The sequence below is a fragment of the Nilaparvata lugens genome, unplaced genomic scaffold (genome assembly GCF_014356525.2).
Source record: "Nilaparvata lugens isolate BPH unplaced genomic scaffold, ASM1435652v1 scaffold4169, whole genome shotgun sequence".
NCBI lineage: Eukaryota > Metazoa > Arthropoda > Insecta > Hemiptera > Delphacidae > Nilaparvata > Nilaparvata lugens.
The window spans coordinates 1-11,565 of NW_024090556.1; the positions used below are offsets into that span (position 1 = coordinate 1).

An 11,565-nucleotide genomic window follows, 5' to 3' on the forward strand; every position below is an offset into this window, starting at 1 on the left:
CTATCATTTCATAACAATACGGTAGGCTACCTACTTCACATTATATTAATTCAAAATATATTGTTTTCTAGGTAGAAATTTGATGTAAGCTTACTTTCAACATGAATCTTCCAATATTTGTATAATTTGAATTAAATGTAAACTAAACTTCATTTCTATTTTTTTTATTCCATTTCCAATATAAGTCACCGGTTCCATGGAACTTTGGAAATTTACTTTAAAATTCTTAGTTTATTTTTTTTATAGAGTTGGACTAAATTTTAGCAATGTGAAATCAAACCTTATTTATTTGAAAACATTTAATCTATTAAAATTTGAGAGAGACAGTTTTGGGTTCAGTCTATTATATATCATGGTATTATATAATTTGCTGTCATTTTTTTTAGATAAATCAATTTATTTACAAAACAAAATGAATATTACAAAAAAGAACCTAATGTACTCAAATGCACCATTATCAAGTACGGTAATAAAAAGTACTGGTACACCAAGCTTATAATCTTTTTTGAAAGACTATAATGGTCTGCATAATATGAATGCCTGTGCTAAAAAAATAATACAATACTGTAGGACTATTATAAGAAAATAATGGTTTGAGAATACCAGGTCCTAAAAAAACCACATCAATACCATTTTGTGTGATATATCGAACATTTAAAAAATCGTTTTCTAAGAAGCCTGAAATCGATTTTCGACACAAGCTTTCTTCTGCTCAATTATTGGCAGAATTGATTCCTGCGCAAATCTACTCTTAATAAAATAAATTGATTCTTCAACAAAATATCCGTGTTGTCGAATTGTGTAAAATCTTTCATGAAAGCCCATATGACTTGATATATCTTCTAATTTCACATCACCAGTGCAATTTTCTAAATCAATTATATTCAGTCCTAAGGACTTGCACAAGAATATTGAAATATTTTGCACAAATTGGCAATACAGATATTTAGTCAAGTCTCAACTTGTTTTATTCAGAGTAGTGTACATAATGTAAATTTCATGCCCAGATATCATAATAATCCTATATAGCAACTTCTGTTCACATGTTTAGATGTTTATATGTTTGTATTTCACTGGATCTCGAAAACGGCTCTAACGATTCTCACGAAATTCAGAAGATAGTAGGTTTATAATATAAAGATTCGATTGCACTAGGTCTCATTCCTGGGAAAACTCGCTGAAGGACATTAAAAGGATAATTATTATTCATCCTTGGAAAATAGCTGATAATAGTTATTTCGTCGTCTGTTGGTGATGGAAGTTAGTGAGTGAGCGAGTTCATGTGTGTGGGACTGTGTCAAAACTATGATTCAGCTGTTGAACTTTTGTAATCATTCAATCAGGTACTTAGTGCCGGTTGCAAAAAAGCCGGGCTATTAGTAGATCCATCTTTTTGAAATGGTCTTCTCTGATTTGGTTCACGTGAAGTTAATCAGGATTAAAATTTAACCGGCTTTTGTGCAACTAGGCCTTTGCGAGGGAAATTTTTGCATTCCTCTGGGAATTAATCTCAATTTACTGTGATTAGATAGAACATTTCTGTATGAATGTTATTTTAATTTCTTCTTTCGTAATAAATTATGCTTTTGTACTCCAGAGCGAAGCTCGGTCTCCGATATTTATAGTACACTACTGATAACCAAACTTGTTTGCAACCTTTTGTATTTCATCTTGCCATGTGTTAAGGCAAACGCACGGAGCAGCAGACAGTCATAGAAAAAAGCAAACGCCTGTGTGCAGACTCAAGGCCGGGACATATATAACCGCACCGAGCCCGCGCCGACGTACGGCCGAGCTAAGCCCACGACACGGTAATGGCGGTGGGAGAGCACACATATCCGGGCGACAGCAGTGTCTCAGTTCTGTAGTGCTACTGCGGTCTGATTTCTGAATGTGTTAAACTGATGTTGATAATAGAACACTATTTAAATCTTGTTACATCTAAATTGAATTTATAATTTAAATTTTAAACTAATTACCTGTAGACACAGAAAATGAGAATCATAGTGCTGGTATAAATATTTCAGTGCCTAATAATACATGTATCGGAAATATATATCCAGCAATAAAATTGTTATCTTCTGCCTTCTGCATCTACACGTAATTTGTTTTAAATTTAAAATTCAAGACACAATCACGGGTTCCTTATTTTACACTTTTTGTTGTTTATTTAATTATTTATTATATTATGTCTATTATACCTTTGGCTCAACGTATTTGGTTCTACTTTTACTTCAAATTATTTCTCCGTTCAACCATATTTCTCATCACTTTGATCGTACAAAACTGAAAAATTCTGTGTCTCTTCAATAAGTTTTTTACTCTCTATATTAAGGCTGTTCGGTAAACCTTTTTATTTTTATTTAAATTGAATAATCTTTTTCAATATAATTGTTAAGATCATTATAAGAGTGAGAAAAAGTGGCAACTGAAATTTTTGAGTGGTCTAAAGAGCGAGTTATGGGTTGTTGAAGTGCTAAACTCTGTTTTCTCTCCAGATCATAAACGGTTTTGAATTTTCCATTGGAGTTTTTTTATACATTCAGTATATCATTGGCATTGTTCTAATATGCGTTTTTTCGCGATTAATGCCAAAATAAACAAGTTATCGAATTTGCAAAAAATGTTACTTTTTTATTTATGAACGAAATGGGGAATGAAATATTTTAGTTTGGAAAGGATAATTTTTTAAAATTTCAAGAGAAGTTCTAATAATATAGTCGAAACCGTTTATGGTCTGGGAAGAAAACGGAATCTGGAAAGTTAGCACTTCTACAACCCATAACTCGCTTATTATACCACTTAAAAATTTCAGTTGCCACTTTTTCTCACTCTTATAATGATCTTAACAATTATATTGAAAAAATATTATCCAATTCAAATAATAAAAAGTGTACCGAACAGCCTTAAACGAGGCCGCACCTTCACCGTCAAAAAGTAATCTGAACTAGTCGGTGACGGCGCGGGCAACAAACACGGTGACGGTGCTGGCGCGGTGCGGTAGTATGTGTCCCTGTAAAAAGTAACTGACCTGTAACTTGACCTGTAAAAAGGTTTGAAGAATACGTGTTTAAAATTTGAAACTGATTGATCAATTCTTTCTAAAGTTATTGCAGAGCATACAAACATGCGGACGACTTTGGCCCTCAGTAACTCAAAAGTGAGAACTCGCTAACGCTCGTTCAATAAAAACCAACAATAATAATTTAACATTATATTTATTTTTAATGTATTATTATCAATTATACATGAGCAAAAAACATTACGGTACATCAACATTAATACCAGTAGGCCTATCACATAAATTTATACAGAACATGGATATTAATGAGTCATACACAGTCGATAAGAACTTCTATTGCTTATTAAGGATATTGGGGTGGCTTATTGGAGTAGGTGATAACGCGCTTAAAGGCAGAGGTGACGAACGATGCAGTCTGTGGTGCTTTGATCAATCGAGAAACTGTAACAGAAAAAAAATAAGTGGAAACAACAGAAAGATAATTATGTAAGAAAGAAATAATCTATATATATATATATATATATATATATATATATATATATAAAATGACTATGTGTTAATTTGTTACTTTGTTTGTTCCCTATAGACTTAAAAACTACTTGACAGAACGGCATGAAACTTTAGGAATATGTTGTGTGAATATTGGGGATGGTTTCTGAATAGAAATTTTGATAGGGGGACTAATAACAATTATTTATTAATCCACATTCTACAGACCTATGTTTCCAAAATTGTCGGCCCAGCGGCTACCGATGAACTGGAAGATGATCATGATTGAAGATAATGTTGTGATAATATGATTTAGCATCTAAAGTTAACAGCTGTAATAGACTTATAAATTGTATACTGGTATTAATACGGTGGTTTGGAGTTGAAGTTTAGTTGATTGGTACCAGCTGAAGATAATAGTTCCTTAGAAGACCTATACAAATAATTATAACTCCCCTATCATTGAGAAACTGGAAAATGTTGGAAAAAATGATTCACCTCATGAAAGAGAGTTGTTCATATTGCATTCATTAATTACTGAAGAATGACAGAATAATTTACAATTTTTTGAATTTAGCTCAGCTTATATTCATCCTAAAATGGAAGATGGAAATAATATGGAATTCTGTGTGATTCATCGTATATCGCGTATTTTCTGGACCATCTACTGACAATCAACAACTATGAACGCATTAAATTCATCTTTGGAACACTGATTTACCTATCTATTTTATTTAATCCAACACTTTAATATATTACTAATTGATTGAGAGGGAATATGTTTTCGGAATAATAAATGCTGCATGACTAAGCACATAGGAAGTCCGGATTGAGATATAAATGAAAATATTGATTGTCAGATAAATTTAATGATTCAAAAAATAAAGTTAAGTGTGACATGCCTAATACCAATTACCTAGTGGAATATTTAACGCTCAACTATAACAATAATCTTACTGAATTAATTTTTCATGATGAGCTGTAAGAACTGAAATAGGCTTATAGGATGCAAGATTAGTATATTAGTATTAAAAATATAAATACGTGTTAGCTTGCTTGCATGATAATCTGTTGGCTAATTTAAGTTTTTTTTTGTTTTGCTGTTTACTTGCTTTATTCATCAAAATATGACTAATTCAGAACGAAATAGTCTGACTGCAGACTTTAGTGTAATGGATGGTTTAATGTGGGTTGACGAATTCAAATTTCAAAAAAGCTACGTATCCCAGAAGGGACAAATCTCATATAGATGTACAATTAAGTTGTGTTCAATGACCATTATGACGGATGCTAGTGGACGAATTGTTTCCAGGAGTAGCGGTAAACACTCCCACCATCCTCCCAAAGAGAAAAATAGTAGAACTCCTGTTTTATTTATTTTTCATTTTATTTAAGGTTTAATGGCCTGTATCCGATTATACGGTAATGAATTTATACAGTGAAATATTTATTGGTAATGATCAGATATATAAAAATTTAGTTTATTCAATTTCCTGGATGGATAAAAAATATATTAATATTATGAGTAAGAGTAATTCAAACCTATAATTTATAAAGAGATAATTTACTATTCAATACAGTTTAATACAGCTAAGTTGGTTGATTATGGTTACTGATGAATGAATTCGCAACTAATAAGTTCAAATAGAGAGACAAGTACTAAATACTTTAGTAGACTTTAAGAGGTACAATACCGATTTTATTACTGATGTTATTAATGATGAGTTATTATTAGAAAGATTATTACGTATTAATTGAAAGAATAAAATTAATAAAGTAAGTTATTAGGTTATGGACAAGATCTACGATGAAAAAAGATTTATAAAGGCATAAACAAGAAACGGTTTATCTTATCTGCCCTCCTCGAAACACTAACGTCCGCCACCACTGCTCCGACTCGACTCCTGTCGGTGATAGTACTGTTGTAGTTTAAAGAAAGAAACCTGTGCCTTTGTTATTCTGAGTAGAACCGGGCGCAGTTAATTGTTACAAATAATTGAAAATTATAGTCTGATCGAGTGTTTACTTACATGATTAAAGCTATAATGGCTGTCACAAATATCAGCTTGATGTGAACAGCTCAGATTTGTGAGCTAAGTGGCCATTCTCCAGGTTTTCACTAAATCTCTCCCAAGTTCAAATCACGGGAAATCAGTAGGTGCATTACCTCTCCAGAGATAGCTGCGCTTGTTCGTAATCATCTGAAACCATTTCTTCAATTATTTTGTGGATTCAATCTGTAATAATAAAAGTATGATTAATATTATAATCCCAGCATTCAATATTTTAAAATATATATATTATTATCCTATTATTTGCTGCCAGCAGTAGGAACATGCTCAAATGCAAATGATAGGCTGTCAATGTATGATTTTCTTCACATTTCACGATTCAAGTTTACATTTTTGAGCTGGAAAAACATCAATTTCTCTATATATCTCTTTTAGAATGCTCTTAAAAACACATTAAATATCAATATTAAACTTGCGAACATAAAATATTAAATTATTTTGATGTTGCATACAAAATATTTTATGAGTTGATAAGCATAATAGCTAGACATGTTAAAATTGTTATAGTTAATCTATCAAAGATAAAATTATGGTAGTTTTAGTCTTAACTAAGTGAAAATTGGTACAAAATTATAATAAATAAACGTAGGCTCAAGTAGACGAAGTACACCTAATATGAATGTGATGTTTTTGAACCTGCTTTGTGCTTAGGCAATAAGCTAGTTTATGCTAGTCGGTATTCATAAATATATTCAGTGGAGTCACTTGAGCAAGACGTCAACAGTTTAGTGGGAGTGGCAGGTGCATGTTTGATAAGAATGATAACTTAAGGTTGTGCATCACGATTTTCAAAACTTTTTATGGTAACATTTTTCAAAGAAGGCTATTCCGATTTGGATACCATCGGTCTCACTAAATGAAGCACATCACAAGGGAAAACTCAATTCATAATTTTTACTTTTTGCGATATATAGTTTAAATCTTGGGTGAGATCCGATCCATTGCTGAATTGGGAGCAAATAAATTCATGAAACATGAGGATTCATTATTCAAGATAGTTGCTCATTGTAGACCACTATTTCAACCTTTGTGGCCTCATTTTGACTCTGCCTGCAATGTTTATCCTGGAATCAGCCTTAATGGTGGAATGGAAACCACAAATGTTCACAATAAATGAAGAAACTCATCACTATAAAAAGATCTACAAGCAAAATTGATCCATGTAGTGGAAGTGACTTCAACCTTGGCCAGGAATAGGCCTGAATTATCGAGCAAAAGAATATTGAACAAGGTTGCAGCTACTGTACGAAGCATAGAAAGAGGACAAGTTGAAGAAGACCCTGAAAAGTTAGCGGGTAGACAGACCCACACCATGACCACCACTCTGTCGACGAGGCTTATTCTGCACAGTGAGGCTTAGACGCTTCACACGCATTCGGTTCGGTCCAATTATTGATCATTGATCCTAACCAGTGATTATGAATGAAAATTTAATTAGGCTAATGAGTTTGAAAACGTATTTGTTTTGAAAAAAAAACTGTATTCCATGACAATTATTTGGCTTTTTATCTTCTCCAAAACAATAACTGAATTGTGTTTGCTCGGTTAAGTCTAGAACTTGAATTTAAACCCTACCCCAGTCGAGGGTTTAAAATCACGCTGTTTCAAGTCCTGGACTTAAAAGCCCTTCACTCAGAAAGCGAAATTACAAACTCCAGGGTCTAACGTGATCTCTAAACTACACAGTCTATTTAAGTCCTCGACTACGTCAACGCTCTGACTCGGAAAGCCAATTTTCTGACTCCAGAGTTTAAAGCCAGTTAAAGTCTAGAACTTAGCTAAATCCCGAGCTCGGAAACCGACCCTAAAAGTTAATTAAAAATTGTGAATTATTTGAATAGTTTCTTTTTGATTATGTTAATTTTGGATGTTTAGAGAGATAATTTTTTTAAATTGAAACTTGTTCCTTGTTTTGACACATGGTATTATATAAACTTCATCTCTTCTCTCCATTGATGAAATCATATAATATTCGTGGAAAAAAAATTCTCCCTGAGTTTTAATTTATATCTTTCATATTTTTTTGGCAAACTATTCATTGAGAAAAAATGTTCCTGTGAACTAACAGAATTGAATTGACCATATGATTTCGACTTGGGAAATTTTGAAACAGATAATCACGATATCAGGTTAAAATAAAAACAAAAAAGGCCAGCGTGTGTAGAAGACTTTGTTTTTTCCTGTTTCCCTAGCAACAAATTCGAATATGATAAAACCTATTCGTGTCGAGGGGGCGTTCGGTGCTATGCGGTTGCTATTCGGTACCGAATTCAAACCGAATCATCGCTTCACACTTATAGGAATTCGCCAAAAACGAAACGAACCGAACCGAACCGAAAGTGTGTGAAAGTAGCCTCTCGCTAGCAACGAATTGAAACCTGATGGAATTTATTAGAGTCAAGTGTCAAATAGGCGTTCGGTTCTATGCGGTTTCTATTCGGTACTGAATTCAAACCGTATTACCGTTTCACACTTATCGGGATTTGCCGAAAACAAAACGAACCGAATGAGTGTAAAACTAGCCTGACGACCACAATGCAGCAGCGTTTCCAGAGGGGTGAAAACAAGTATAAAGTGATCAAGAAAGTATTGCCTGTCTCATTACATATTTGATTTCTCAGAATATCAATTCTAAGTAAATTAAATCGATTTTTTAAAATTACCATATTCAAGTTGTTTTTGATAGTATCCAAATCGAAACAGTACAAAAATGTCACCTGTAAAATGTTTTCCAAGTGGGTGGCGCACAATATTTATGAATAAGGTAAAACTTTGTGGCTTGGACACACACAAAGCGATCTGCAGACAGGAATCAGAGAGGTCTTAGCAGGTTATAGACATGAATATCTAAAATATAGATGAAGGCCACTCTGACCGCTTCCCGCAGATTGTTCTCTGGATGTCCCAGCCCATACTGATTTGGAGCAAAAGCAAAAATTCCATTTCATGGTGAATTGTTTACTTACTTGGTCAAAAATAATTATTGCAACAACCGTATCAGTTACTGAATCACATCTTGAACGTTCCATTAGGATGCAGTTGATCAGTTTGGCACTGTAAAATATAAATAATAAGTTCAAGTTAATTTATAAGGAAAACTTTTGTATAATATTAAATTAACATTAGCATGAAAAAAGTTGGCGATCAAATGAAAACTACTCATTCAAAGAGGGTAAATAAATACAGCGATATTTAAGTACAGCTAATTATACGAGTCACACTGGCAAACAAGCAATCTTCCTTCTGCAGGTATTTTTGCCTCACCTACTGTACTCATGCATGTGAGCATAAATTTAATCTTAATTTATTAATACTATTATCATAAATAAGGATATCATTTTGTTATAATTTCTAATTAAATAGATTAATATTTCCTTAATTTTTATGTTTGTATCTTGTTTTTGGCAAATAAATTCATTAATTCAAGTAGGCTTATAGTTAGGTCAATGCTATAATGCCAGTAGAAAAGATAGGACAACAGCGTTGCCGATTTCCTGTATTGCCACTGGCTCCTATAATAGAGAATAGCTGATTCGGAATAACATGTAACCCAATGATGTAACCCATGATGTAACCCAATATTAAATGTGCATTCTATTTAATAATAATAAATAATATTTTATTCGTCAAGAAAATATATTATTCAATTAGTAATTCATAAATTTTCATGATTTAAATTAAATATTTTTGTAAGGTCTAATTAATTAGGTATAGTTTTACATTGTAAAAAAACAATCATGTGAAGCAACATGAGGATAGAGCAAAACTTATTTTAATTTCCAAAGCAATTTGATTTGTCTAATGATAGACAAGAATATCAACACCAATGTTAATCAAATGCTGCCATTAGGTGGACCTCATAGTACCAGAGTTATTATATTTATATTGAGTTACCATAAAGCAAAAATACCATAGGAATATCAGCGGCTTGAGTTAACAGTGAAATTTACAACATAAGAGCCCTAAACTAAACCATTAAATTAAACACCATGAGATGTTTTTTGTGCTATTGTTTCTCTATGATGCTACAAATTACAGTAGTCTGAGTACCGTATATAAATTATCTTCAAACAACCAATCCAATCAGCTCTAGGGCTTCAGTGAGTCTGGTTGAATTTCATTCAGTTTATAATTTGGTTAATGGAAAACTTTTTATAAAATACTGAAAAACTTCATTTTATAAAACAATCCACATTTGGCTAAACCACTCTAAGCTTAATCTTGAATCATTTCTCTAAATGGATTTTCCAACAAGTAGCCTGACTGCAGTAGGCCTAGGCCTACATGTAAATCACTTATGTTAGCAAATCCTTTTTTATTTAATTTATTGAATAAATGATGCAGTAACCTAACTACAGTATTTAAAAGAAGATGAAATTCATAAATATCTCACAATAGGGAATAAGGTCTAAATATATTTAGCCTATTCAGTACCCCTACTTCTAATATTATTCAAGTATTCTAATGATAGAACAAAGAAATTAATAAAAGTTGCTAGCCTATTATTAATAAATTAAATTTGCTATTTTAAAATAATATTTTCAACTTTAGTAACTTAGTCCACATTAAACTTACCTCAGGATGAGAATTATTGAGAAACCAAATTCTGTCACAATGTAATAGATATCACTTAGCAAAAATTATATTTTTGTATTATCCCAATCCTAATTATAATTACATTTGAATACATTACATAAAAAAAGATTAGCCTGTAAAACAATACTCTATAAGAAGCTGTTTCTGTTGCAAAATGCAAATGTACGTTACACTTAGGTACCTTAATTATTATTATTATTATTATGCATAACATAACCTATAAACTTGATGCTATTATATTGGAGACATATTAAATTTTCTAAAAAATAATAGATATGTATGTATTATTATTTTATTATAAAATATTATATTATCTGAAAAATATTAAATTACTTCTACTTATTTTTTGGTACAATCGCAAATCATATGAATAGTCTATATTGAAAAAGAACGACAAACCAGGTCCAAAAGTCCATATCATTCTAGAAAATAAGTCAGACTTGAACCATTTCTCAATGACAAACACATTACAAGTATTCCCACTTTGGCGCCGATATTTTGAGTTCCAGATATTTCCAATTCCGCCATCTGCCAAACAAGTAATTTGAGTTCCAGATACTCCCAATTCCGCCTAGCAACATATTTCGAGTTCCGGATATTTCCAATTCCGCTGTCTGACAAATATTCGGAGTTCCACCCAGCAACAGTTTTCAAGCATAGGGCATTTAACATTGATATTTTGAGTTCCAGATATTCCCAATTCCGCGGCCCCCCTTCCTTATTTATCCAGCATATTGTTGAATTGAAAATTAGAAAGATCTAAGCAAGTAAATAAATAACATTACATTTTAAAAATAATTGCAATATGGAAACAAAGTTACCGTATATATTCACTTCTCCTTATATGGCCATCAAAATTGATAGAATCAATGAAAATTCTTAAGTAATTTATTGAAATGTTTGATTATAATATTGATTAATTTTTCAATTACAGTAACTTAATTAATTAAAATGGCAAAGAAAAATAGTCGATTCATGTCAGTAGTCGGTAAATTGATGAAACATTTTGAAAGCTATATAGGTAACTACTTACTTGCAATGAGAATTTTTATTTCATTCCGTTTTCAGTAATATTATGAGGATTTTTTTCATGAATATTACTGCCAAGCAGTGCTAGATTTAAACCGGTGCACAACAGAGCTGAACAATATTAGTACCTACCTCTACCTAGGCATATATTCAGCAGTTTAATTTCATCCCAGTTAATACATTTAAGAGAATTTAAATCCTATTCTAATCCTGTATATGTTATGTTTGCTGTCTTTCAACTAAAACTGAAACATGAAAATGAATCGTCATCATGATATAAAATACTATTGACCTAATGCTGATGATTTTTATTTAAACCTGACACAGGAAAAATTTCGTTTGAATAGTAATCAAAAT

General features: G+C 31.8%; 1 long non-coding RNA gene across 4 annotated transcripts; it reads right to left on the reverse strand.

Moving 5' to 3' along the window:
* Positions 1-3,199: 3,199 nt before the first annotated feature.
* Positions 3,200-10,597, reverse strand: LOC111048850. 4 transcript variants are annotated; one of them, XR_005573735.1, is made up of 4 exons: positions 10,579-10,597; positions 8,550-8,637; positions 5,542-5,748; positions 3,200-3,463 (listed from the first exon to the last, which is right to left on the reverse strand). It is a non-coding gene; the product is annotated as an uncharacterized LOC111048850 (long non-coding RNA). The 4 variants fall into 4 exon arrangements; XR_005573736.1 differs by having other exon boundaries at positions 5,542-5,712; positions 10,579-10,595; XR_005573734.1 differs by lacking the exon at positions 10,579-10,597 and adding an exon at positions 10,159-10,374 and having other exon boundaries at positions 5,542-5,712.
* Positions 10,598-11,565: the final 968 nt, after the last annotated feature.